Consider the following 23,012-nt stretch of genomic DNA (forward strand, 5'->3'; position numbering starts at 1 on the left):
GTCGCAATGAGCAAGCGGATGGTATGCCACACCCTGCAGGAAAAAGGTTTCGCTTCTGACGTCTTGCTTTTCTGGACATCCAGTCTCAAGTTTCCCATCTGGAACGGCGCTCCCTGCTGCTTTGTGAAGGCTTGCTGCAAGAGCCTTCGAAACCCAGGAGCTCTTGCGTTGAGCTGTGACGCGTCCTGGGAAGACCTCCCGTTGCAGCGGAATGAGCCCCACTTCCAGGGCGTGCTGGTAGCAAATTTCCCACAGCCCACAGGGAGCAAACGATCCCAGGTGTGATGTATCACCAGGAGAGGCTGAGATGAGAGTAAGGGTTCACGCGTGTGCCCGGACCAAGGTTAATGATGGGATTAGAGCTAGGGTTAGATGCAGGGAAAGAGTGAGAGTTATAATTAGGGATAAAGCTAACAGGTGATCATTACTCGTCATGTAACATGATACAAAGGGTCACAAGAGGAACTGATTCAGGGTTACAATTTGGACTTCGCAGACAACAGGAGCACTAAATGGTGCTGAGGGGGACTCAATAAAGCGGACCGGCCGCCTAATGTAAGCAATTGTGCACAAATATTGTACGATGACTAGCGTTGCCGGTGCTTTTTTCTGAAAGAGTCAGTTCCTGGCACCCATTCCCTACTTGACTCAACCTAATCTTCAAGAATATTTGTCAAGAACTAAAAAAAATCCAGAAAAGGTTTAACCTCCCCGTCGGGGCCGGTCTCCCGCGTGACAGGCGGGGATACTGACCACTATACTAACGAGGAGACGTGAGGGCATGAAATGAACAGCTGCTGATGTCTGCACAGCATCCAGCGACCACCTAGATGGCCTAGGGGGTCTCATTTTCCCCCGTCAAACGGCTTGCCCGATCTAAGGCTAATTTCTTTCTTTTTATCGGCACCAGGCTTAAAACTCAGTTTAAGGTGATCGTTCCGGGCTATGTTTGACTCCAGAGTTGAACCTGTCATCCCGCCTTTCCTCAGCAAATCAAGCTACCCATCTCAAGTCTCATGAGCTGAGGACGGCAAAGTCCCTGTGGGCTTAGGACAGTCAAAGAAACCCCTGGGCTGCATGCTAAGCCCCTTTTCGGCTTCACTTTCCGAAACCTGCCCCAGCTTGCGATTCGTTTTTTTCTCACTTCTTGCCCCCATCTCCCACCTTGCCTCATGGTCTCCCCTCCTCTGCGCACCTGACAGTTTGCCTGCCCTTCCACTGCCTGTCTCCAGACTTTCCAAGGAGAAAAGGCAAAGCACTAAAGCGGGCCGGGCAACGGGTCAAGTTCCGCTTTCGGCGGCTAGCAGGAAGGTAGCGTGGCCGAGCGGTCTAAGGCGCTGGATTAAGGCTCCAGTCTCTTCGGAGGCGTGGGTTCAAATCCCACCGCTGCCACTTTTCCTGGCCTTGCATTTTAAAGAAGAACGTAACGTTGACCTCTTCCTTCATTAGTGCCACCTCTGTCGCAATGAGCAAGCGGATGGTATGCCACACCCTGCAGGAAAAAGGTTTCGCTTCTGACGTCTTGCTTTTCTGGACATCCAGTCTCAAGTTTCCCATCTGGAACGGCGCTCCCTGCTGCTTTGTGAAGGCTTGCTGCAAGAGCCTTCGAAACCCAGGAGCTCTTGCGTTGAGCTGTGACGCGTCCTGGGAAGACCTCCCGTTGCAGCGGAATGAGCCCCACTTCCAGGGCGTGCTGGTAGCAAATTTCCCACAGCCCACAGGGAGCAAACGATCCCAGGTGTGATGTATCACCAGGAGAGGCTGAGATGAGAGTAAGGGTTGACGCGTGTGCCCGGACCAAGGTTAATGATGGGATTAGAGCTAGGGTTAGATGCAGGGAAAGAGTGAGAGTTATAATTAGGGATAAAGCTAACAGGTGATCATTACTCGTCATGTAACATGATACAAAGGGTCACAAGAGGAACTGATTCAGGGTTACAATTTGGACTTCGCAGACAACAGGAGCACTAAATGGTGCTGAGGGGGACTCAATAAAGCGGACCGGCCGCCTAATGTAAGCAATTGTGCACAAATATTGTACGATGACTAGCGTTGCCGGTGCTTTTTTCTGAAAGAGTCAGTTCCTGGCACCCATTCCCTACTTGACTCAACCTAATCTTCAAGAATATTTGTCAAGAACTAAAAAAAATCCAGAAAAGGTTTAACCTCCCCGTCGGGGAATTGAACCCCGGTCTCCCGCGTGACAGGCGGGGATACTGACCACTATACTAACGAGGAGACGTGAGGGCATGAAATGAACAGCTGCTGATGTCTGCACAGCATCCAGCGACCACCTAGATGGCCTAGGGGGTCTCATTTTCCCCCGTCAAACGGCTTGCCCGATCTAAGGCTAATTTCTTTCTTTTTATCGGCACCAGGCTTAAAACTCAGTTTAAGGTGATCGTTCCGGGCTATGTTTGACTCCAGAGTTGAACCTGTCATCCCGCCTTTCCTCAGCAAATCAAGCTACCCATCTCAAGTCTCATGAGCTGAGGACGGCAAAGTCCCTGTGGGCTTAGGACAGTCAAAGAAACCCCTGGGCTGCATGCTAAGCCCCTTTTCGGCTTCACTTTCCGAAACCTGCCCCAGCTTGCGATTCGTTTTTTTCTCACTTCTTGCCCCCATCTCCCACCTTGCCTCATGGTCTCCCCTCCTCTGCGCACCTGACAGTTTGCCTGCCCTTCCACTGCCTGTCTCCAGACTTTCCAAGGAGAAAAGGCAAAGCACTAAAGCGGGCCGGGCAACGGGTCAAGTTCCGCTTTCGGCGGCTAGCAGGAAGGTAGCGTGGCCGAGCGGTCTAAGGCGCTGGATTAAGGCTCCAGTCTCTTCGGAGGCGTGGGTTCAAATCCCACCGCTGCCACTTTTCCTGGCCTTGCATTTTAAAGAAGAACGTAACGTTGACCTCTTCCTTCATTAGTGCCACCTCTGTCGCAATGAGCAAGCGGATGGTATGCCACACCCTGCAGGAAAAAGGTTTCGCTTCTGACGTCTTGCTTTTCTGGACATCCAGTCTCAAGTTTCCCATCTGGAACGGCGCTCCCTGCTGCTTTGTGAAGGCTTGCTGCAAGAGCCTTCGAAACCCAGGAGCTCTTGCGTTGAGCTGTGACGCGTCCTGGGAAGACCTCCCGTTGCAGCGGAATGAGCCCCACTTCCAGGGCGTGCTGGTAGCAAATTTCCCACAGCCCACAGGGAGCAAACGATCCCAGGTGTGATGTATCACCAGGAGAGGCTGAGATGAGAGTAAGGGTTCACGCGTGTGCCCGGACCAAGGTTAATGATGGGATTAGAGCTAGGGTTAGATGCAGGGAAAGAGTGAGAGTTATAATTAGGGATAAAGCTAACAGGTGATCATTACTCGTCATGTAACATGATACAAAGGGTCACAAGAGGAACTGATTCAGGGTTACAATTTGGACTTCGCAGACAACAGGAGCACTAAATGGTGCTGAGGGGGACTCAATAAAGCGGACCGGCCGCCTAATGTAAGCAATTATGCACAAATATTGTACGATGACTAGCGTTGCCGGTGCTTTTTTCTGAAAGAGTCAGTTCCTGGCACCCATTCCCTACTTGACTCAACGTAATCTTCAAGAATATTTGTCAAGAACTAAAAAAAATCCAGAAAAGGTTTAACCTCCCCGTCGGGGAACCCCGGTCTCCCGCGTGACAGGCGGGGATACTGACCACTATACTAACGAGGAGACGTGAGGGCATGAAATGAACAGCTGCTGATGTCTGCACAGCATCCAGCGACCACCTAGATGGCCTAGGGGGTCTCATTTTCCCCCGTCAAACGGCTTGCCCGATCTAAGGCTAATTTCTTTCTTTTTATCGGCACCAGGCTTAAAACTCAGTTTAAGGTGATCGTTCCGGGCTATGTTTGACTCCAGAGTTGAACCTGTCATCCCGCCTTTCCTCAGCAAATCAAGCTACCCATCTCAAGTCTCATGAGCTGAGGACGGCAAAGTCCCTGTGGGCTTAGGACAGTCAAAGAAACCCCTGGGCTGCATGCTAAGCCCCTTTTCGGCTTCACTTTCCGAAACCTGCCCCAGCTTGCGATTCGTTTTTTTCTCACTTCTTGCCCCCATCTCCCACCTTGCCTCATGGTCTCCCCTCCTCTGCGCACCTGACAGTTTGCCTGCCCTTCCACTGCCTGTCTCCAGACTTTCCAAGGAGAAAAGGCAAAGCACTAAAGCGGGCCGGGCAACGGGTCAAGTTCCGCTTTCGGCGGCTAGCAGGAAGGTAGCGTGGCCCAGCGGTCTAAGGCGCTGGATTAAGGCTCCAGTCTCTTCGGAGGCGTGGGTTCAAATCCCACCGCTGCCACTTTTCCTGGCCTTGCATTTTAAAGAAGAACGTAACGTTGACCTCTTCCTTCATTAGTGCCACCTCTGTCGCAATGAGCAAGCGGATGGTATGCCACACCCTGCAGGAAAAAGGTTTCGCTTCTGACGTCTTGCTTTTCTGGACATCCAGTCTCAAGTTTCCCATCTGGAACGGCGCTCCCTGCTGCTTTGTGAAGGCTTGCTGCAAGAGCCTTCGAAACCCAGGAGCTCTTGCGTTGAGCTGTGACGCGTCCTGGGAAGACCTCCCGTTGCAGCGGAATGAGCCCCACTTCCAGGGCGTGCTGGTAGCAAATTTCCCACAGCCCACAGGGAGCAAACGATCCCAGGTGTGATGTATCACCAGGAGAGGCTGAGATGAGAGTAAGGGTTCACGCGTGTGCCCGGACCAAGGTTAATGATGGGATTAGAGCTAGGGTTAGATGCAGGGAAAGAGTGAGAGTTATAATTAGGGATAAAGCTAACAGGTGATCATTACTCGTCATGTAACATGATACAAAGGGTCACAAGAGGAACTGATTCAGGGTTACAATTTGGACTTCGCAGACAACAGGAGCACTAAATGGTGCTGAGGGGGACTCAATAAAGCGGACCGGCCGCCTAATGTAAGCAATTGTGCACAAATATTGTACGATGACTAGCGTTGCCGGTGCTTTTTTCTGAAAGAGTCAGTTCCTGGCACCCATTCCCTACTTGACTCAACCTAATCTTCAAGAATATTTGTCAAGAACTAAAAAAAATCCAGAAAAGGTTTAACCTCCCCGTCGGGGAATGGTCTCCCGCGTGACAGGCGGGGATACTGACCACTATACTAACGAGGACACGTGAGGGCATGAAATGAACAGCTGCTGATGTCTGCACAGCATCCAGCGACCACCTAGATGGCCTAGGGGGTCTCATTTTCCCCCGTCAAACGGCTTGCCCGATCTAAGGCTAATTTCTTTCTTTTTATCGGCACCAGGCTTAAAACTCAGTTTAAGGTGATCGTTCCGGGCTATGTTTGACTCCAGAGTTGAACCTGTCATCCCGCCTTTCCTCAGCAAATCAAGCTACCCATCTCAAGTCTCATGAGCTGAGGACGGCAAAGTCCCTGTGGGCTTAGGACAGTCAAAGAAACCCCTGGGCTGCATGCTAAGCCCCTTTTCGGCTTCACTTTCCGAAACCTGCCCCAGCTTGCGATTCGTTTTTTTCTCACTTCTTGCCCCCATCTCCCACCTTGCCTCATGGTCTCCCCTCCTCTGCGCACCTGACAGTTTGCCTGCCCTTCCACTGCCTGTCTCCAGACTTTCCAAGGAGAAAAGGCAAAGCACTAAAGCGGGCCGGGAAACGGGTCAAGTTCCGCTTTCGGCGGCTAGCAGGAAGGTAGCGTGGCCGAGCGGTCTAAGGCGCTGGATTAAGGCTCCAGTCTCTTCGGAGGCGTGGGTTCAAATCCCACCGCTGCCACTTTTCCTGGCCTTGCATTTTAAAGAAGAACGTAACGTTGACCTCTTCCTTCATTAGTGCCACCTCTGTCGCAATGAGCAAGCGGATGGTATGCCACACCCTGCAGGAAAAAGGTTTCGCTTCTGACGTCTTGCTTTTCTGGACATCCAGCCTCAAGTTTCCCATCTGGAACGGCGCTCCCTGCTGCTTTGTGAAGGCTTGCTGCAAGAGCCTTCGAAACCCAGGAGCTCTTGCGTTGAGCTGTGACGCGTCCTGGGAAGACCTCCCGTTGCAGCGGAATGAGCCCCACTTCCAGGGCGTGCTGGTAGCAAATTTCCCACAGCCCACAGGGAGCAAACGATCCCAGGTGTGATGTATCACCAGGAGAGGCTGAGATGAGAGTAAGGGTTCACGCGTGTGCCCGGACCAAGGTTAATGATGGGATTAGAGCTAGGGTTAGATGCAGGGAAAGAGTGAGAGTTATAATTAGGGATAAAGCTAACAGGTGATCATTACTCGTCATGTAACATGATACAAAGGGTCAGAAGAGGAACTGATTCAGGGTTACAATTTGGACTTCGCAGACAACAGGAGCACTAAATGGTGCTGAGGGGGACTCAATAAAGCGGACCGGCAGCCTAATGTAAGCAATTGTGCACAAATATTGTACGATGACTAGCGTTGCCGGTGCTTTTTTCTGAAAGAGTCAGTTCCTGGCACCCATTCCCTACTTGACTCAACCTAATCTTCAAGAATATTTGTCAAGAACTAAAAAAAATCCAGAAAAGGTTTAACCTCCCCGTCGGGGAATTCAACCCCGGTCTTCCTGACAGGCGGGGATACTGACCACTATACTAACGAGGAGACGTGAGGGCATGAAATGAACAGCTGCTGATGTCTGCACAGCATCCAGCGACCACCTAGATGGCCTAGGGGGTCTCATTTTCCCCCGTCAAACGGCTTGCCCGATCTAAGGCTAATTTCTTTCTTTTTATCGGCACCAGGCTTAAAACTCAGTTTAAGGTGATCGTTCCGGGCTATGTTTGACTCCAGAGTTGAACCTGTCATCCCGCCTTTCCTCAGCAAATCAAGCTACCCATCTCAAGTCTCATGAGCTGAGGACGGCAAAGTCCCTGTGGGCTTAGGACAGTCAAAGAAACCCCTGGGCTGCATGCTAAGCCCCTTTTCGGCTTCACTTTCCGAAACCTGCCCCAGCTTGCGATTCGTTTTTTTCTCACTTCTTGCCCCCATCTCCCACCTTGCCTCATGGTCTCCCCTCCTCTGCGCACCTGACAGTTTGCCTGCCCTTCCACTGCCTGTCTCCAGACTTTCCAAGGAGAAAAGGCAAAGCACTAAAGCGGGCCGGGCAACGGGTCAAGTTCCGCTTTCGGCGGCTAGCAGGAAGGTAGCGTGGCCGAGCGGTCTAAGGCGCTGGATTAAGGCTCCAGTCTCTTCGGAGGCGTGGGTTCAAATCCCACCGCTGCCACTTTTCCTGGCCTTGCATTTTAAAGAAGAACGTAACGTTGACCTCTTCCTTCATTAGTGCCACCTCTGTCGCAATGAGCAAGCGGATGGTATGCCACACCCTGCAGGAAAAAGGTTTCGCTTCTGACGTCTTGCTTTTCTGGACATCCAGTCTCAAGTTTCCCATCTGGAACGGCGCTCCCTGCTGCTTTGTGAAGGCTTGCTGCAAGAGCCTTCGAAACCCAGGAGCTCTTGCGTTGAGCTGTGACGCGTCCTGGGAAGACCTCCCGTTGCAGCGGAATGAGCCCCACTTCCAGGGCGTGCTGGTAGCAAATTTCCCACAGCCCACAGGGAGCAAACGATCCCAGGTGTGATGTATCACCAGGAGAGGCTGAGATGAAAGTAAGGGTTCACGCGTGTGCCCGGACCAAGGTTAATGATGGGATTAGAGCTAGGGTTAGATGCAGGGAAAGAGTGAGAGTTATAATTAGGGATAAAGCTAACAGGTGATCATTACTCGTCATGTAACATGATACAAAGGGTCAGAAGAGGAACTGATTCAGGGTTACAATTTGGACTTCGCAGACAACAGGAGCACTAAATGGTGCTGAGGGGGACTCAATAAAGCGGACCGGCCGCCTAATGTAAGCAATTGTGCACAAATATTGTACGATGACTAGCGTTGCCGGTGCTTTTTTCTGAAAGAGTCAGTTCCTGGCACCCATTCCCTACTTGACTCAACCTAATCTTCAAGAATATTTGTCAAGAACTAAAAAAAATCCAGAAAAGGTTTAACCTCCCCGTCGGGGAATTGAACCCCGGTCTCCCGCGTGACAGGCGGGGATACTGACCACTATACTAACGAGGAGACGTGAGGGCATGAAATGAACAGCTGCTGATGTCTGCACAGCATCCAGCGACCATCTAGATGGCCTAGGGGGTCTCATTTTCCCCCGTCAAACGGCTTGCCCGATCTAAGGCTAATTTCTTTCTTTTTATCGGCACCAGGCTTAAAACTCAGTTTAAGGTGATCGTTCCGGGCTATGTTTGACTCCAGAGTTGAACCTGTCATCCCGCCTTTCCTCAGCAAATCAAGCTACCCATCTCAAGTCTCATGAGCTGAGGACGGCAAAGTCCCTGTGGGCTTAGGACAGTCAAAGAAACCCCTGGGCTGCATGCTAAGCCCCTTTTCGGCTTCACTTTCCGAAACCTGCCCCAGCTTGCGATTCGTTTTTTTCTCACTTCTTGCCCCCATCTCCCACCTTGCCTCATGGTCTCCCCTCCTCTGCGCACCTGACAGTTTGCCTGCCCTTCCACTGCCTGTCTCCAGACTTTCCAAGGAGAAAAGGCAAAGCACTAAAGCGGGCCGGGCAACGGGTCAAGTTCCGCTTTCGGCGGCTAGCAGGAAGGTAGCGTGGCCGAGCGGTCTAAGGCGCTGGATTAAGGCTCCAGTCTCTTCGGAGGCGTGGGTTCAAATCCCACCGCTGCCACTTTTCCTGGCCTTGCATTTTAAAGAAGAACGTAACGTTGACCTCTTCCTTCATTAGTGCCACCTCTGTCGCAATGAGCAAGCGGATGGTATGCCACACCCTGCAGGAAAAAGGTTTCGCTTCTGACGTCTTGCTTTTCTGGACATCCAGTCTCAAGTTTCCCATCTGGAACGGCGCTCCCTGCTGCTTTGTGAAGGCTTGCTGCAAGAGCCTTCGAAACCCAGGAGCTCTTGCGTTGAGCTGTGACGCGTCCTGGGAAGACCTCCCGTTGCAGCGGAATGAGCCCCACTTCCAGGGCGTGCTGGTAGCAAATTTCCCACAGCCCACAGGGAGCAAACGATCCCAGGTGTGATGTATCACCAGGAGAGGCTGAGATGAGAGTAAGGGTTCACGCGTGTGCCCGGACCAAGGTTAATGATGGGATTAGAGCTAGGGTTAGATGCAGGGAAAGAGTGAGAGTTATAATTAGGGATAAAGCTAACAGGTGATCATTACTCGTCATGTAACATGATACAAAGGGTCACAAGAGGAACTGATTCAGGGTTACAATTTGGACTTCGCAGACAACAGGAGCACTAAATGGTGCTGAGGGGGACTCAATAAAGCGGACCGGCCGCCTAATGTAAGCAATTGTGCACAAATATTGTACGATGACTAGCGTTGCCGGTGCTTTTTTCTGAAAGAGTCAGTTCCTGGCACCCATTCCCTACTTGACTCAACCTAATCTTCAAGAATATTTGTCAAGAACTAAAAAAAATCCAGAAATGGTTTAACCTCCCCGTCGGGGAATTGAACCCCGGTCTCCCGCGTGACAGGCGGGGATACTGACCACTATACTAACGAGGAGTCGTGAGGGCATGAAATGAACAGCTGCTGATGTCTGCACAGCATCCAGCGACCACCTAGATGGCCTAGGGGGTCTCATTTTCCCCCGTCAAACGGCTTGCCCGATCTAAGGCTAATTTCTTTCTTTTTATCGGCACCAGGCTTAAAACTCAGTTTAAGGTGATCGTTCCGGGCTATGTTTGACTCCAGAGTTGAACCTGTCATCCCGCCTTTCCTCAGCAAATCAAGCTACCCATCTCAAGTCTCATGAGCTGAGGACGGCAAAGTCCCTGTGGGCTTAGGACAGTCAAAGAAACCCCTGGGCTGCATGCTAAGCCCCTTTTCGGCTTCACTTTCCGAAACCTGCCCCAGCTTGCGATTCGTTTTTTTCTCACTTCTTGCCCCCATCTCCCACCTTGCCTCATGGTCTCCCCTCCTCTGCGCACCTGACAGTTTGCCTGCCCTTCCACTGCCTGTCTCCAGACTTTCCAAGGAGAAAAGGCAAAGCACTAAAGCGGGCCGGGCAACGGGTCAAGTTCCGCTTTCGGCGGCTAGCAGGAAGGTAGCGTGGCCGAGCGGTCTAAGGCGCTGGATTAAGGCTCCAGTCTCTTCGGAGGCGTGGGTTCAAATCCCACCGCTGCCACTTTTCCTGGCCTTGCATTTTAAAGAAGAACGTAACGTTGACCTCTTCCTTCATTAGTGCCACCTCTGTCGCAATGAGCAAGCGGATGGTATGCCACACCCTGCAGGAAAAAGGTTTCGCTTCTGACGTCTTGCTTTTCTGGACATCCAGTCTCAAGTTTCCCATCTGGAACGGCGCTCCCTGCTGCTTTGTGAAGGCTTGCTGCAAGAGCCTTCGAAACCCAGGAGCTCTTGCGTTGAGCTGTGACGCGTCCTGGGAAGACCTCCCGTTGCAGCGGAATGAGCCCCACTTCCAGGGCGTGCTGGTAGCAAATTTCCCACAGCCCACAGGGAGCAAACGATCCCAGGTGTGATGTATCACCAGGAGAGGCTGAGATGAAAGTAAGGGTTCACGCGTGTGCCCGGACCAAGGTTAATGATGGGATTAGAGCTAGGGTTAGATGCAGGGAAAGAGTGAGAGTTATAATTAGGGATAAAGCTAACAGGTGATCATTACTCGTCATGTAACATGATACAAAGGGTCACAAGAGGAACTGATTCAGGGTTACAATTTGGACTTCGCAGACAACAGGAGCACTAAATGGTGCTGAGGGGGACTCAATAAAGCGGACCGGCCGCCTAATGTAAGCAATTGTGCACAAATATTGTACGATGACTAGCGTTGCCGGTGCTTTTTTCTGAAAGAGTCAGTTCCTGGCACCCATTCCCTACTTGACTCAACCTAATTTTCAAGAATATTTGTCAAGAACTAAAAAAAATCCAGAAAAGGTTTAACCTCCCCGTCGGGGAATTGAACCCCGGTCTCCCGCGTGACAGGCGGGGATACTGACCACTATACTAACGAGGAGACGTGAGGGCATGAAATGAACAGCTGCTGATGTCTGCACAGCATCCAGCGACCACCTAGATGGCCTAGGGGGTCTCATTTTCCCCCGTCAAACGGCTTGCCCGATCTAAGGCTAATTTCTTTCTTTTTATCGGCACCAGGCTTAAAACTCAGTTTAAGGTGATCGTTCCGGGCTATGTTTGACTCCAGAGTTGAACCTGTCATCCCGCCTTTCCTCAGCAAATCAAGCTACCCATCTCAAGTCTCATGAGCTGAGGACGGCAAAGTCCCTGTGGGCTTAGGACAGTCAAAGAAACCCCTGGGCTGCATGCTAAGCCCCTTTTCGGCTTCACTTTCCGAAACCTGCCCCAGCTTGCGATTCGTTTTTTTCTCACTTCTTGCCCCCATCTCCCACCTTGCCTCATGGTCTCCCCTCCTCTGCGCACCTGACAGTTTGCCTGCCCTTCCACTGCCTGTCTCCAGACTTTCCAAGGAGAAAAGGCAAAGCACTAAAGCGGGCCGGGCAACGGGTCAAGTTCCGCTTTCGGCGGCTAGCAGGAAGGTAGCGTGGCCGAGCGGTCTAAGGCGCTGGATTAAGGCTCCAGTCTCTTCGGAGGCGTGGGTTCAAATCCCACCGCTGCCACTTTTCCTGGCCTTGCATTTTAAAGAAGAACGTAACGTTGACCTCTTCCTTCATTAGTGCCACCTCTGTCGCAATGAGCAAGCGGATGGTATGCCACACCCTGCAGGAAAAAGGTTTCGCTTCTGACGTCTTGCTTTTCTGGACATCCAGTCTCAAGTTTCCCATCTGGAACGGCGCTCCCTGCTGCTTTGTGAAGGCTTGCTGCAAGAGCCTTCGAAACCCAGGAGCTCTTGCGTTGAGCTGTGACGCATCCTGGGAAGACCTCCCGTTGCAGCGGAATGAGCCCCACTTCCAGGGCGTGCTGGTAGCAAATTTCCCACAGCCCACAGGGAGCAAACGATCCCAGGTGTGATGTATCACCAGGAGAGGCTGAGATGAGAGTAAGGGTTCACGCGTGTGCCCGGACCAAGGTTAATGATGGGATTAGAGCTAGGGTTAGATGCAGGGAAAGAGTGAGAGTTATAATTAGGGATAAAGCTAACAGGTGATCATTACTCGTCATGTAACATGATACAAAGGGTCAGAAGAGGAACTGATTCAGGGTTACAATTTGGACTTCGCAGACAACAGGAGCACTAAATGGTGCTGAGGGGGACTCAATAAAGCGGACCGGCCGCCTAATGTAAGCAATTGTGCACAAATATTGTACGATGACTAGCGTTGCCGGTGCTTTTTTCTGAAAGAGTCAGTTCCTGGCACCCATTCCCTACTTGACTCAACCTAATCTTCAAGAATATTTGTCAAGAACTAAAAAAAATCCAGAAAAGGTTTAACCTCCCCGTACAGGCGGGGATACTGACCACTATACTAACGAGGAGACGTGAGGGCATGAAATGAACAGCTGCTGATGTCTGCACAGCATCCAGCGACCACCTAGATGGCCTAGGGGGTCTCATTTTCCCCCGTCAAACGGCTTGCCCGATCTAAGGCTAATTTCTTTCTTTTTATCGGCACCAGGCTTAAAACTCAGTTTAAGGTGATCGTTCCGGGCTATGTTTGACTCCAGAGTTGAACCTGTCATCCCGCCTTTCCTCAGCAAATCAAGCTACCCATCTCAAGTCTCATGAGCTGAGGACGGCAAAGTCCCTGTGGGCTTAGGACAGTCAAAGAAACCCCTGGGCTGCATGCTAAGCCCCTTTTCGGCTTCACTTTCCGAAACCTGCCCCAGCTTGCGATTCGTTTTTTTCTCACTTCTTGCCCCCATCTCCCACCTTGCCTCATGGTCTCCCCTCCTCTGCGCACCTGACAGTTTGCCTGCCCTTCCACTGCCTGTCTCCAGACTTTCCAAGGAGAAAAGGCAAAGCACTAAAGCGGGCCGGGCAACGGGTCAAGTTCCGCTTTCGGCAGCTAGCAGGAAGGTAGCGTGGCCGAGCGGTCTAAGGTGCTGGATTAAGGCTCCAGTCTCTTCGGAGGCGTGGGTTCAAATCCCACCGCTGCCACTTTTCCTGGCCTTGCATTTTAAAGAAGAACGTAACGTTGACCTCTTCCTTCATTAGTGCCACCTCTGTCGCAATGAGCAAGCGGATGGTATGCCACACCCTGCAGGAAAAAGGTTTCGCTTCTGACGTCTTGCTTTTCTGGACATCCAGTCTCAAGTTTCCCATCTGGAACGGCGCTCCCTGCTGCTTTGTGAAGGCTTGCTGCAAGAGCCTTCGAAACCCAGGAGCTCTTGCGTTGAGCTGTGACGCGTCCTGGGAAGACCTCCCGTTGCAGCGGAATGAGCCCCACTTCCAGGGCGTGCTGGTAGCAAATTTCCCACAGCCCACAGGGAGCAAACGATCCCAGGTGTGATGTATCACCAGGAGAGGCTGAGATGAGAGTAAGGGTTCACGCGTGTGCCCGGACCAAGGTTAATGATGGGATTAGAGCTAGGGTTAGATGCAGGGAAAGAGTGAGAGTTATAATTAGGGATAAAGCTAACAGGTGATCATTACTCGTCATGTAACATGATACAAAGGGTCACAAGAGGAACTGATTCAGGGTTACAATTTGGACTTCGCAGACAACAGGAGCACTAAATGGTGCTGAGGGGGACTCAATAAAGCGGACCGGCCGCCTAATGTAAGCAATTGTGCACAAATATTGTACGATGACTAGCGTTGCCGGTGCTTTTTTCTGAAAGAGTCAGTTCCTGGCACCCATTCCCTACTTGACTCAACCTAATCTTCAAGAATATTTGTCAAGAACTAAAAAAAATCCAGAAAAGGTTTAACCTCCCCGTCGGGGCCGGTCTCCCGCGTGACAGGCGGGGATACTGACCACTATACTAACGAGGAGACGTGAGGGCATGAAATGAACAGCTGCTGATGTCTGCACAGCATCCAGCGACCACCTAGATGGCCTAGGGGGTCTCATTTTCCCCCGTCAAACGGCTTGCCCGATCTAAGGCTAATTTCTTTCTTTTTATCGGCACCAGGCTTAAAACTCAGTTTAAGGTGATCGTTCCGGGCTATGTTTGACTCCAGAGTTGAACCTGTCATCCCGCCTTTCCTCAGCAAATCAAGCTACCCATCTCAAGTCTCATGAGCTGAGGACGGCAAAGTCCCTGTGGGCTTAGGACAGTCAAAGAAACCCCTGGGCTGCATGCTAAGCCCCTTTTCGGCTTCACTTTCCGAAACCTGCCCCAGCTTGCGATTCGTTTTTTTCTCACTTCTTGCCCCCATCTCCCACCTTGCCTCATGGTCTCCCCTCCTCTGCGCACCTGACAGTTTGCCTGCCCTTCCACTGCCTGTCTCCAGACTTTCCAAGGAGAAAAGGCAAAGCACTAAAGCGGGCCGGGCAACGGGTCAAGTTCCGCTTTCGGCGGCTAGCAGGAAGGTAGCGTGGCCGAGCGGTCTAAGGCGCTGGATTAAGGCTCCAGTCTCTTCGGAGGCGTGGGTTCAAATCCCACCGCTGCCACTTTTCCTGGCCTTGCATTTTAAAGAAGAACGTAACGTTGACCTCTTCCTTCATTAGTGCCACCTCTGTCGCAATGAGCAAGCGGATGGTATGCCACACCCTGCAGGAAAAAGGTTTCGCTTCTGACGTCTTGCTTTTCTGGACATCCAGTCTCAAGTTTCCCATCTGGAACGGCGCTCCCTGCTGCTTTGTGAAGGCTTGCTGCAAGAGCCTTCGAAACCCAGGAGCTCTTGCGTTGAGCAGTGACGCGTCCTGGGAAGACCTCCCGTTGCAGCGGAATGAGCCCCACTTCCAGGGCGTGCTGGTAGCAAATTTCCCACAGCCCACAGGGAGCAAACGATCCCAGGTGTGATGTATCACCAGGAGAGGCTGAGATGAGAGTAAGGGTTCACGCGTGTGCCCGGACCAAGGTTAATGATGGGATTAGAGCTAGGGTTAGATGCAGGGAAAGAGTGAGAGTTATAATTAGGGATAAAGCTAACAGGTGATCATTACTCGTCATGTAACATGATACAAAGGGTCAGAAGAGGAACTGATTCAGGGTTACAATTTGGACTTCGCAGACAACAGGAGCACTAAATGGTGCTGAGGGGGACTCAATAAAGCGGACCGGCCGCCTAATGTAAGCAATTGTGCACAAATATTGTACGATGACTAGCGTTGCCGGTGCTTTTTTCTGAAAGAGTCAGTTCCTGGCACCCATTCCCTACTTGACTCAACCTAATCTTCAAGAATATTTGTCAAGAACTAAAAAAAATCCAGAAAAGGTTTAACCTCCCCGTCGGGGAATTGAACCCCGGTCTCCCGCGTGACAGGCGGGGATACTGACCACTATACTAACGAGGAGACGTGAGGGCATGAAATGAACAGCTGCTGATGTCTGCACAGCATCCAGCGACCACCTAGATGGCCTAGGGGGTCTCATTTTCCCCCGTCAAACGGCTTGCCCGATCTAAGGCTAATTTCTTTCTTTTTATCGGCACCAGGCTTAAAACTCAGTTTAAGGTGATCGTTCCGGGCTATGTTTGACTCCAGAGTTGAACCTGTCATCCCGCCTTTCCTCAGCAAATCAAGCTACCCATCTCAAGTCTCATGAGCTGAGGACGGCAAAGTCCCTGTGGGCTTAGGACAGTCAAAGAAACCCCTGGGCTGCATGCTAAGCCCCTTTTCGGCTTCACTTTCCGAAACCTGCCCCAGCTTGCGATTCGTTTTTTTCTCACTTCTTGCCCCCATCTCCCACCTTGCCTCATGGTCTCCCCTCCTCTGCGCACCTGACAGTTTGCCTGCCCTTCCACTGCCTGTCTCCAGACTTTCCAAGGAGAAAAGGCAAAGCACTAAAGCGGGCCGGGCAACGGGTCAAGTTCCGCTTTCGGCGGCTAGCAGGAAGGTAGCGTGGCCGAGCGGTCTAAGGCGCTGGATTAAGGCTCCAGTCTCTTCGGAGGCGTGGGTTCAAATCCCACCGCTGCCACTTTTCCTGGCCTTGCATTTTAAAGAAGAACGTAACGTTGACCTCTTCCTTCATTAGTGCCACCTCTGTCGCAATGAGCAAGCGGATGGTATGCCACACCCTGCAGGAAAAAGGTTTCGCTTCTGACGTCTTGCTTTTCTGGACATCCAGTCTCAAGTTTCCCATCTGGAACGGCGCTCCCTGCTGCTTTGTGAAGGCTTGCTGCAAGAGCCTTCGAAACCCAGGAGCTCTTGCGTTGAGCTGTGACGCGTCCTGGGAAGACCTCCCGTTGCAGCGGAATGAGCCCCACTTCCAGGGCGTGCTGGTAGCAAATTTCCCACAGCCCACAGGGAGCAAACGATCCCAGGTGTGATGTATCACCAGGAGAGGCTGAGATGAGAGTAAGGGTTCACGCGTGTGCCCGGACCAAGGTTAATGATGGGATTAGAGCTAGGGTTAGATGCAGGGAAAGAGTGAGAGTTATAATTAGGGATAAAGCTAACAGGTGATCATTACTCGTCATGTAACATGATACAAAGGGTCACAAGAGGAACTGATTCAGGGTTACAATTTGGACTTCGCAGACAACAGGAGCACTAAATGGTGCTGAGGGGGACTCAATAAAGCGGACCGGCCGCCTAATGTAAGCAATTGTGCACAAATATTGTACGATGACTAGCGTTGCCGGTGCTTTTTTCTGAAAGAGTCAGTTCCTGGCACCCATTCCCTACTTGACTCAACCTAATCTTCAAGAATATTTGTCAAGAACTAAAAAAAATCCAGAAAAGGTTTAACCTCCCCGTCGGGGAATTGAACCCCGGTCTCCCGCGTGACAGGCGGGGATACTGACCACTATACTAACGAGGAGACGTGAGGGCATGAAATGAACAGCTGCTGATGTCTGCACAGCATCCAGCGACCACCTAGATGGCCTAGGGGGTCTCATTTTCCCCCGTCAAACGGCTTGCCCGATCTAAGGCTAATTTCTTTCTTTTTATCGGCACCAGGCTTAAAACTCAGTTTAAGGTGATCGTTCCGGGCTATGTTTGACTCCAGAGTTGAACCTGTCATCCCGCCTTTCCTCAGCAAATCAAGCTACCCATCTCAAGTCTCATGAGCTGAGGACGGCAAAGTCCCTGTGGGCTTAGGACAGTCAAAGAAACCCCTGGGCTGCATGCTAAGCCCCTTTTCGGCTTCACTTTCCGAAACCTGCCCCAGCTTGCGATTCGTTTTTTTCTCACTTCTTGCCCCCATCTCCCACCTTGCCTCATGGTCTCCCCTCCTCTGCGCACCTGACAGTTTGCCTGCCCTTCCACTGCCTGTCTCCAGACTTTCCAAGGAGAAAAGGCAAAGCACTAAAGCGGGCCGGGCAACGGGTCAAGTTCCGCTTTCGGCGGCTAGCAGGAAGGTAGCGTGGCCGAGCGGTCTAAGGCGCTGGATTAAGGCTCCAGTCTCTTCGGAGGCGTGGGTTCAAATCCCACCGCTGCCACTTTTCCTGGCCTTGCATTTTAAAGAAGAACGTAACGTTGACCTCTTCCTTCATTAGTGCCACCTCTGTCGCAATGAGCAAGCGGATGGTATGCCACACCCTGCAGGAAAAAGGTTTAGCTTCTGACGTCTTGCTTTTCTGGACATCCAGTCTCAAGTTTCCCATCTGGAACGGCGCTCCCTGCTGCTTTGTGAAGGCTTGCTGCAAGAGCCTTCGAAACCCAGGAGCTCTTGCGTTGAGCTGTGACGCGTCCTGGGAAGACCTCCCGTTGCAGCGGAATGAGCCCCACTTCCAGGGCGTGCTGGTAGCAAATTTCCCACAGCCCACAGGGAGCAAACGATCCCAGGTGTGATGTATCACCAGGAGAGGCTGAGATGAGAGTAAGGGTTCACGCGTGTGCCCGGACCAAGGTTAATGATGGGATTAGAGCTAGGGTTAGATGCAGGGAAAGAGTGAGAGTTATAATTAGGGATAAAGCTAACAGGTGATCATTACTCGTCATGTAACATGATACAAAGGGTCACAAGAGGAACTGATTCAGGGTTACAATTTGGACTTCGCAGACAACAGGAGCACTAAATGGTGCTGAGGGGGACTCAATAAAGCGGACCGGCCGCCTAATGTAAGCAATTGTGCACAAATATTGTACGATGACTAGCGTTGCCGGTGCTTTTTTCTGAAAGAGTCAGTTCCTGGCACCCATTCCCTACTTGACTCAACCTAATCTTCAAGAATATTTGTCAAGAACTAAAAAAAATCCAGAAAAGGTTTAACCTCCCCGTCGGGGAATTGAACCCCGGTCTCCCGCGTGACAGGCGGGGATACTGACCACTATACTAACGAGGAGACGTGAGGGCATGAAATGAACAGCTGCTGATGTCTGCACAGCATCCAGCGACCACCTAGATGGCCTAGGGGGTCTCATTTTCCCCCGTCAAACGGCTTGCCCGATCTAAGGCTAATTTCTTTCTTTTTATCGGCACCAGGCTTAAAACTCAGTTTAAGGTGATCGTTCCGGGCTATGTTTGACTCCAGAGTTGAACCTGTCATCCCGCCTTTCCTCAGCAAATCAAGCTACCCATCTCAAGTCTCATGAGCTGAGGACGGCAAAGTCCCTGTGGGCTTAGGACAGTCAAAGAAACCCCTGGGCTGCATGCTAAGCCCCTTTTCGGCTTCACTTTCCGAAACCTGCCCCAGCTTGCGATTCGTTTTTTTCTCACTTCTTGCCCCCATCTCCCACCTTGCTTCATGGTCTCCCCTCCTCTGCGCACCTGACAGTTTGCCTGCCCTTCCACTGCCTGTCTCCAGACTTTCCAAGGAGAAAAGGCAAAGCACTAAAGCGGGCCGGGCAACGGGTCAAGTTCCGCTTTCGGCGGCTAGCAGGAAGGTAGCGTGGCCGAGCGGTCTAAGGCGCTGGATTAAGGCTCCAGTCTCTTCGGAGGCGTGGGTTCAAATCCCACCGCTGCCACTTTTCCTGGCCTTGCATTTTAAAGAAGAACGTAACGTTGACCTCTTCCTTCATTAGTGCCACCTCTGTCGCAATGAGCAAGCGGATGGTATGCCACACCCTGCAGGAAAAAGGTTTCGCTTCTGACGTCTTGCTTTTCTGGACATCCAGTCTCAAGTTTCCCATCTGGAACGGCGCTCCCTGCTGCTTTGTGAAGGCTTGCTGCAAGAGCCTTCGAAACCCAGGAGCTCTTGCGTTGAGCTGTGACGCGTCCTGGGAAGACCTCCCGTTGCAGCGGAATGAGCCCCACTTCCAGGGCGTGCTGGTAGCAAATTTCCCACAGCCCACAGGGAGCAAACGATCCCAGGTGTGATGTATCACCAGGAGAGGCTGAGATGAGAGTAAGGGTTCACGCGTGTGCCCGGACCAAGGTTAATGATGGGATTAGAGCTAGGGTTAGATGCAGGGAAAGAGTGAGAGTTATAATTAGGGATAAAGCTAACAGGTGATCATTACTCGTCATGTAACATGATACAAAGGGTCACAAGAGGAACTGATTCAGGGTTACAATTTGGACTTCGCAGACAACAGGAGCACTAAATGGTGCTGAGGGGGACTCAATAAAGCGGACCGGCCGCCTAATGTAAGCAATTGTGCACAAATATTGTACGATGACTAGCGTTGCCGGTGCTTTTTTCTGAAAGAGTCAGTTCCTGGCACCCATTCCCTACTTGACTCAACCTAATCTTCAAGAATATTTGTCAAGAACTAAAAAAAATCCAGAAAAGGTTTAACCTCCCCGTCGGGGAATTCTCCCGCGTGACAGGCAGGGATACTGACCACTATACTAACGAGGAGACGTGAGGGCATGAAATGAACAGCTGCTGATGTCTGCACAGCATCCAGCGACCACCTAGATGGCCTAGGGGGTCTCATTTTCCCCCGTCAAACGGCTTGCCCGATCTAAGGCTAATTTCTTTCTTTTTATCGGCACCAGGCTTAAAACTCAGTTTAAGGTGATCGTTCCGGGCTATGTTTGACTCCAGAGTTGAACCTGTCATCCCGCCTTTCCTCAGCAAATCAAGCTACCCATCTCAAGTCTCATGAGCTGAGGACGGCAAAGTCCCTGTGGGCTTAGGACAGTCAAAGAAACCCCTGGGCTGCATGCTAAGCCCCTTTTCGGCTTCACTTTCCGAAACCTGCCCCAGCTTGCGATTCGTTTTTTTCTCACTTCTTGCCCCCATCTCCCACCTTGCCTCATGGTCTCCCCTCCTCTGAGCACCTGACAGTTTGCCTGCCCTTCCACTGCCTGTCTCCAGACTTTCCAAGGAGAAAAGGCAAAGCACTAAAGCGGGCCGGGCAACGGGTCAAGTTCCGCTTTCGGCGGCTAGCAGGAAGGTAGCGTGGCCGAGCGGTCTAAGGCGCTGGATTAAGGCTCCAGTCTCTTCGGAGGCGTGGGTTCAAATCCCACCGCTGCCACTTTTCCTGGCCTTGCATTTTAAAGAAGAACGTAACGTTGACCTCTTCCTTCATTAGTGCCACCTCTGTCGCAATGAGCAAGCGGATGGTATGCCACACCCTGCAGGAAAAAGGTTTCGCTTCTGACGTCTTGCTTTTCTGGACATCCAGTCTCAAGTTTCCCATCTGGAACGGCGCTCCCTGCTGCTTTGTGAAGGCTTGCTGCAAGAGCCTTCGAAACCCAGGAGCTCTTGCGTTGAGCTGTGACGCGTCCTGGGAAGACCTCCCGTTGCAGCGGAATGAGCCCCACTTCCAGGGCGTGCTGGTAGCAAATTTCCCACAGCCCACAGGGAGCAAACGATCCCAGGTGTGATGTATCACCAGGAGAGGCTGAGATGAGAGTAAGGGTTCACGCGTGTGCCCGGACCAAGGTTAATGATGGGATTAGAGCTAGGGTTAGATGCAGGGAAAGAGTGAGAGTTATAATTAGGGATAAAGCTAACAGGTGATCATTACTCGTCATGTAACATGATACAAAGGGTCACAAGAGGAACTGATTCAGGGTTACAATTTGGACTTCGCAGACAACAGGAGCACTAAATGGTGCTGAGGGGGACTCAATAAAGCGGACCGGCCGCCTAATGTAAGCAATTGTGCACAAATATTGTACGATGACTAGCGTTGCCGGTGCTTTTTTCTGAAAGAGTCAGTTCCTGGCACCCATTCCCTACTTGACTCAACCTAATCTTCAAGAATATTTGTCAAGAACTAAAAAAAATCCAGAAAAGGTTTAACCTCCCCGTCGGGGAATTGAACCCCGGTCTCCATACTGACCACTATACTAACGAGGAGACGTGAGGGCATGAAATGAACAGCTGCTGATGTCTGCACAGCATCCAGCGACCACCTAGATGGCCTAGGGGGTCTCATTTTCCCCCGTCAAACGGCTTGCCCGATCTAAGGCTAATTTCTTTCTTTTTATCGGCACCAGGCTTAAAACTCAGTTTAAGGTGATCGTTCCGGGCTATGTTTGACTCCAGAGTTGAACCTGTCATCCCGCCTTTCCTCAGCAAATCAAGCTACCCATCTCAAGTCTCATGAGCTGAGGACGGCAAAGTCCCTGTGGGCTTAGGACAGTCAAAGAAACCCCTGGGCTGCATGCTAAGCCCCTTTTCGGCTTCACTTTCCGAAACCTGCCCCAGCTTGCGATTAGTTTTTTTCTCACTTCTTGCCCCCATCTCCCACCTTGCCTCATGGTCTCCCCTCCTCTGCGCACCTGACAGTTTGCCTGCCCTTCCACTGCCTGTCTCCAGACTTTCCAAGGAGAAAAGGCAAAGCACTAAAGCGGGCCGGGCAACGGGTCAAGTTCCGCTTTCGGCGGCTAGCAGGAAGGTAGCGTGGCCGAGCGGTCTAAGGCGCTGGATTAAGGCTCCATTCTCTTCGGAGGCGTGGGTTCAAATCCCACCGCTGCCACTTTTCCTGGCCTTGCATTTTAAAGAAGAACGTAACGTTGACCTCTTCCTTCATTAGTGCCACCTCTGTCGCAATGAGCAAGCGGATGGTATGCCACACCCTGCAGGAAAAAGGTTTCGCTTCTGACGTCTTGCTTTTCTGGACATCCAGTCTCAAGTTTCCCATCTGGAACGGCGCTCCCTGCTGCTTTGTGAAGGCTTGCTGCAAGAGCCTTCGAAACCCAGGAGCTCTTGCGTTGAGCTGTGACGCGTCCTGGGAAGACCTCCCGTTGCAGCGGAATGAGCCCCACTTCCAGGGCGTGCTGGTAGCAAATTTCCCACAGCCCACAGGGAGCAAACGATCCCAGGTGTGATGTATCACCAGGAGAGGCTGAGATGAAAGTAAGGGTTCACGCGTGTGCCCGGACCAAGGTTAATGATGGGATTAGAGCTAGGGTTAGATGCAGGGAAAGAGTGAGAGTTATAATTAGGGATAAAGCTAACAGGTGATCATTACTCGTCATGTAACATGATACAAAGGGTCAGAAGAGGAACTGATTCAGGGTTACAATTTGGACTTCGCAGACAACAGGAGCACTAAATGGTGCTGAGGGGGACTCAATAAAGCGGACCGGCCGCCTAATGTAAGCAATTGTGCACAAATATTGTACGATGACTAGCGTTGCCGGTGCTTTTTTCTGAAAGAGTCAGTTCCTGGCACCCATTCCCTACTTGACTCAACCTAATCTTCAAGAATATTTGTCAAGAACTAAAAAAAATCCAGAAAAGGTTTAACCTCCCCGTCGGGGAATTGAACCCCGGTCTCCCGCGTGACAGGCGGGGATACTGACCACTATACTAACGAGGAGACGTGAGGGCATGAAATGAACAGCTGCTGATGTCTGCACAGCATCCAGCGACCACCTAGATGGCCTAGGGGGTCTCATTTTCCCCCGTCAAACGGCTTGCCCGATCTAAGGCTAATTTCTTTCTTTTTATCGGCACCAGGCTTAAAACTCAGTTTAAGGTGATCGTTCCGGGCTATGTTTGACTCCAGAGTTGAACCTGTCATCCCGCCTTTCCTCAGCAAATCAAGCTACCCATCTCAAGTCTCATGAGCTGAGGACGGCAAAGTCCCTGTGGGCTTAGGACAGTCAAAGAAACCCCTGG

The 23,012-nt window shown here is 51.5% G+C and overlaps 20 non-coding genes across 20 annotated transcripts; 12 read left to right on the forward strand and 8 right to left on the reverse strand.

The window, feature by feature from the left end:
* Nucleotides 1-1,310: 1,310 nt before the first annotated feature.
* Nucleotides 1,311-1,392, forward strand: TRNAL-AAG (transfer RNA leucine (anticodon AAG)). Its single transcript has one exon. It is a non-coding gene; the product is annotated as a tRNA-Leu (tRNA).
* Nucleotides 1,393-2,166: 774 nt separating this feature from the next.
* On the reverse strand, nucleotides 2,167-2,238 carry TRNAD-GUC (transfer RNA aspartic acid (anticodon GUC)). Its single transcript has one exon. It is a non-coding gene; the product is annotated as a tRNA-Asp (tRNA).
* Nucleotides 2,239-2,778: 540 nt separating this feature from the next.
* Nucleotides 2,779-2,860, forward strand: TRNAL-AAG (transfer RNA leucine (anticodon AAG)). Its single transcript has one exon. It is a non-coding gene; the product is annotated as a tRNA-Leu (tRNA).
* A 2,841-nt stretch (nucleotides 2,861-5,701) lies between these two features.
* TRNAL-AAG (transfer RNA leucine (anticodon AAG)) lies at nucleotides 5,702-5,783 on the forward strand. The gene has a single exon. It is a non-coding gene; the product is annotated as a tRNA-Leu (tRNA).
* Nucleotides 5,784-7,166: 1,383 nt separating this feature from the next.
* On the forward strand, nucleotides 7,167-7,248 carry TRNAL-AAG (transfer RNA leucine (anticodon AAG)). Its single transcript has one exon. It is a non-coding gene; the product is annotated as a tRNA-Leu (tRNA).
* Nucleotides 7,249-8,022: 774 nt separating this feature from the next.
* On the reverse strand, nucleotides 8,023-8,094 carry TRNAD-GUC (transfer RNA aspartic acid (anticodon GUC)). The gene has a single exon. It is a non-coding gene; the product is annotated as a tRNA-Asp (tRNA).
* Nucleotides 8,095-8,634: 540 nt separating this feature from the next.
* Nucleotides 8,635-8,716, forward strand: TRNAL-AAG (transfer RNA leucine (anticodon AAG)). The gene has a single exon. It is a non-coding gene; the product is annotated as a tRNA-Leu (tRNA).
* A 774-nt stretch (nucleotides 8,717-9,490) lies between these two features.
* Nucleotides 9,491-9,562, reverse strand: TRNAD-GUC (transfer RNA aspartic acid (anticodon GUC)). Its single transcript has one exon. It is a non-coding gene; the product is annotated as a tRNA-Asp (tRNA).
* A 540-nt stretch (nucleotides 9,563-10,102) lies between these two features.
* TRNAL-AAG (transfer RNA leucine (anticodon AAG)) lies at nucleotides 10,103-10,184 on the forward strand. The gene has a single exon. It is a non-coding gene; the product is annotated as a tRNA-Leu (tRNA).
* Nucleotides 10,185-10,958: 774 nt separating this feature from the next.
* Nucleotides 10,959-11,030, reverse strand: TRNAD-GUC (transfer RNA aspartic acid (anticodon GUC)). The gene has a single exon. It is a non-coding gene; the product is annotated as a tRNA-Asp (tRNA).
* A 540-nt stretch (nucleotides 11,031-11,570) lies between these two features.
* TRNAL-AAG (transfer RNA leucine (anticodon AAG)) lies at nucleotides 11,571-11,652 on the forward strand. Its single transcript has one exon. It is a non-coding gene; the product is annotated as a tRNA-Leu (tRNA).
* A 2,816-nt stretch (nucleotides 11,653-14,468) lies between these two features.
* TRNAL-AAG (transfer RNA leucine (anticodon AAG)) lies at nucleotides 14,469-14,550 on the forward strand. The gene has a single exon. It is a non-coding gene; the product is annotated as a tRNA-Leu (tRNA).
* Nucleotides 14,551-15,324: 774 nt separating this feature from the next.
* On the reverse strand, nucleotides 15,325-15,396 carry TRNAD-GUC (transfer RNA aspartic acid (anticodon GUC)). The gene has a single exon. It is a non-coding gene; the product is annotated as a tRNA-Asp (tRNA).
* Nucleotides 15,397-15,936: 540 nt separating this feature from the next.
* Nucleotides 15,937-16,018, forward strand: TRNAL-AAG (transfer RNA leucine (anticodon AAG)). Its single transcript has one exon. It is a non-coding gene; the product is annotated as a tRNA-Leu (tRNA).
* Nucleotides 16,019-16,792: 774 nt separating this feature from the next.
* Nucleotides 16,793-16,864, reverse strand: TRNAD-GUC (transfer RNA aspartic acid (anticodon GUC)). Its single transcript has one exon. It is a non-coding gene; the product is annotated as a tRNA-Asp (tRNA).
* A 540-nt stretch (nucleotides 16,865-17,404) lies between these two features.
* TRNAL-AAG (transfer RNA leucine (anticodon AAG)) lies at nucleotides 17,405-17,486 on the forward strand. Its single transcript has one exon. It is a non-coding gene; the product is annotated as a tRNA-Leu (tRNA).
* A 774-nt stretch (nucleotides 17,487-18,260) lies between these two features.
* On the reverse strand, nucleotides 18,261-18,332 carry TRNAD-GUC (transfer RNA aspartic acid (anticodon GUC)). The gene has a single exon. It is a non-coding gene; the product is annotated as a tRNA-Asp (tRNA).
* A 540-nt stretch (nucleotides 18,333-18,872) lies between these two features.
* Nucleotides 18,873-18,954, forward strand: TRNAL-AAG (transfer RNA leucine (anticodon AAG)). The gene has a single exon. It is a non-coding gene; the product is annotated as a tRNA-Leu (tRNA).
* Nucleotides 18,955-20,330: 1,376 nt separating this feature from the next.
* Nucleotides 20,331-20,412, forward strand: TRNAL-AAG (transfer RNA leucine (anticodon AAG)). The gene has a single exon. It is a non-coding gene; the product is annotated as a tRNA-Leu (tRNA).
* Nucleotides 20,413-22,638: 2,226 nt separating this feature from the next.
* On the reverse strand, nucleotides 22,639-22,710 carry TRNAD-GUC (transfer RNA aspartic acid (anticodon GUC)). The gene has a single exon. It is a non-coding gene; the product is annotated as a tRNA-Asp (tRNA).
* Nucleotides 22,711-23,012: the final 302 nt, after the last annotated feature.

The sequence above is a fragment of the Ambystoma mexicanum genome, unplaced genomic scaffold (genome assembly GCF_040938575.1).
Source record: "Ambystoma mexicanum isolate Mex_15411 unplaced genomic scaffold, UKY_AmexF1_1 Mex_scaf89, whole genome shotgun sequence".
NCBI lineage: Eukaryota > Metazoa > Chordata > Amphibia > Caudata > Ambystomatidae > Ambystoma > Ambystoma mexicanum.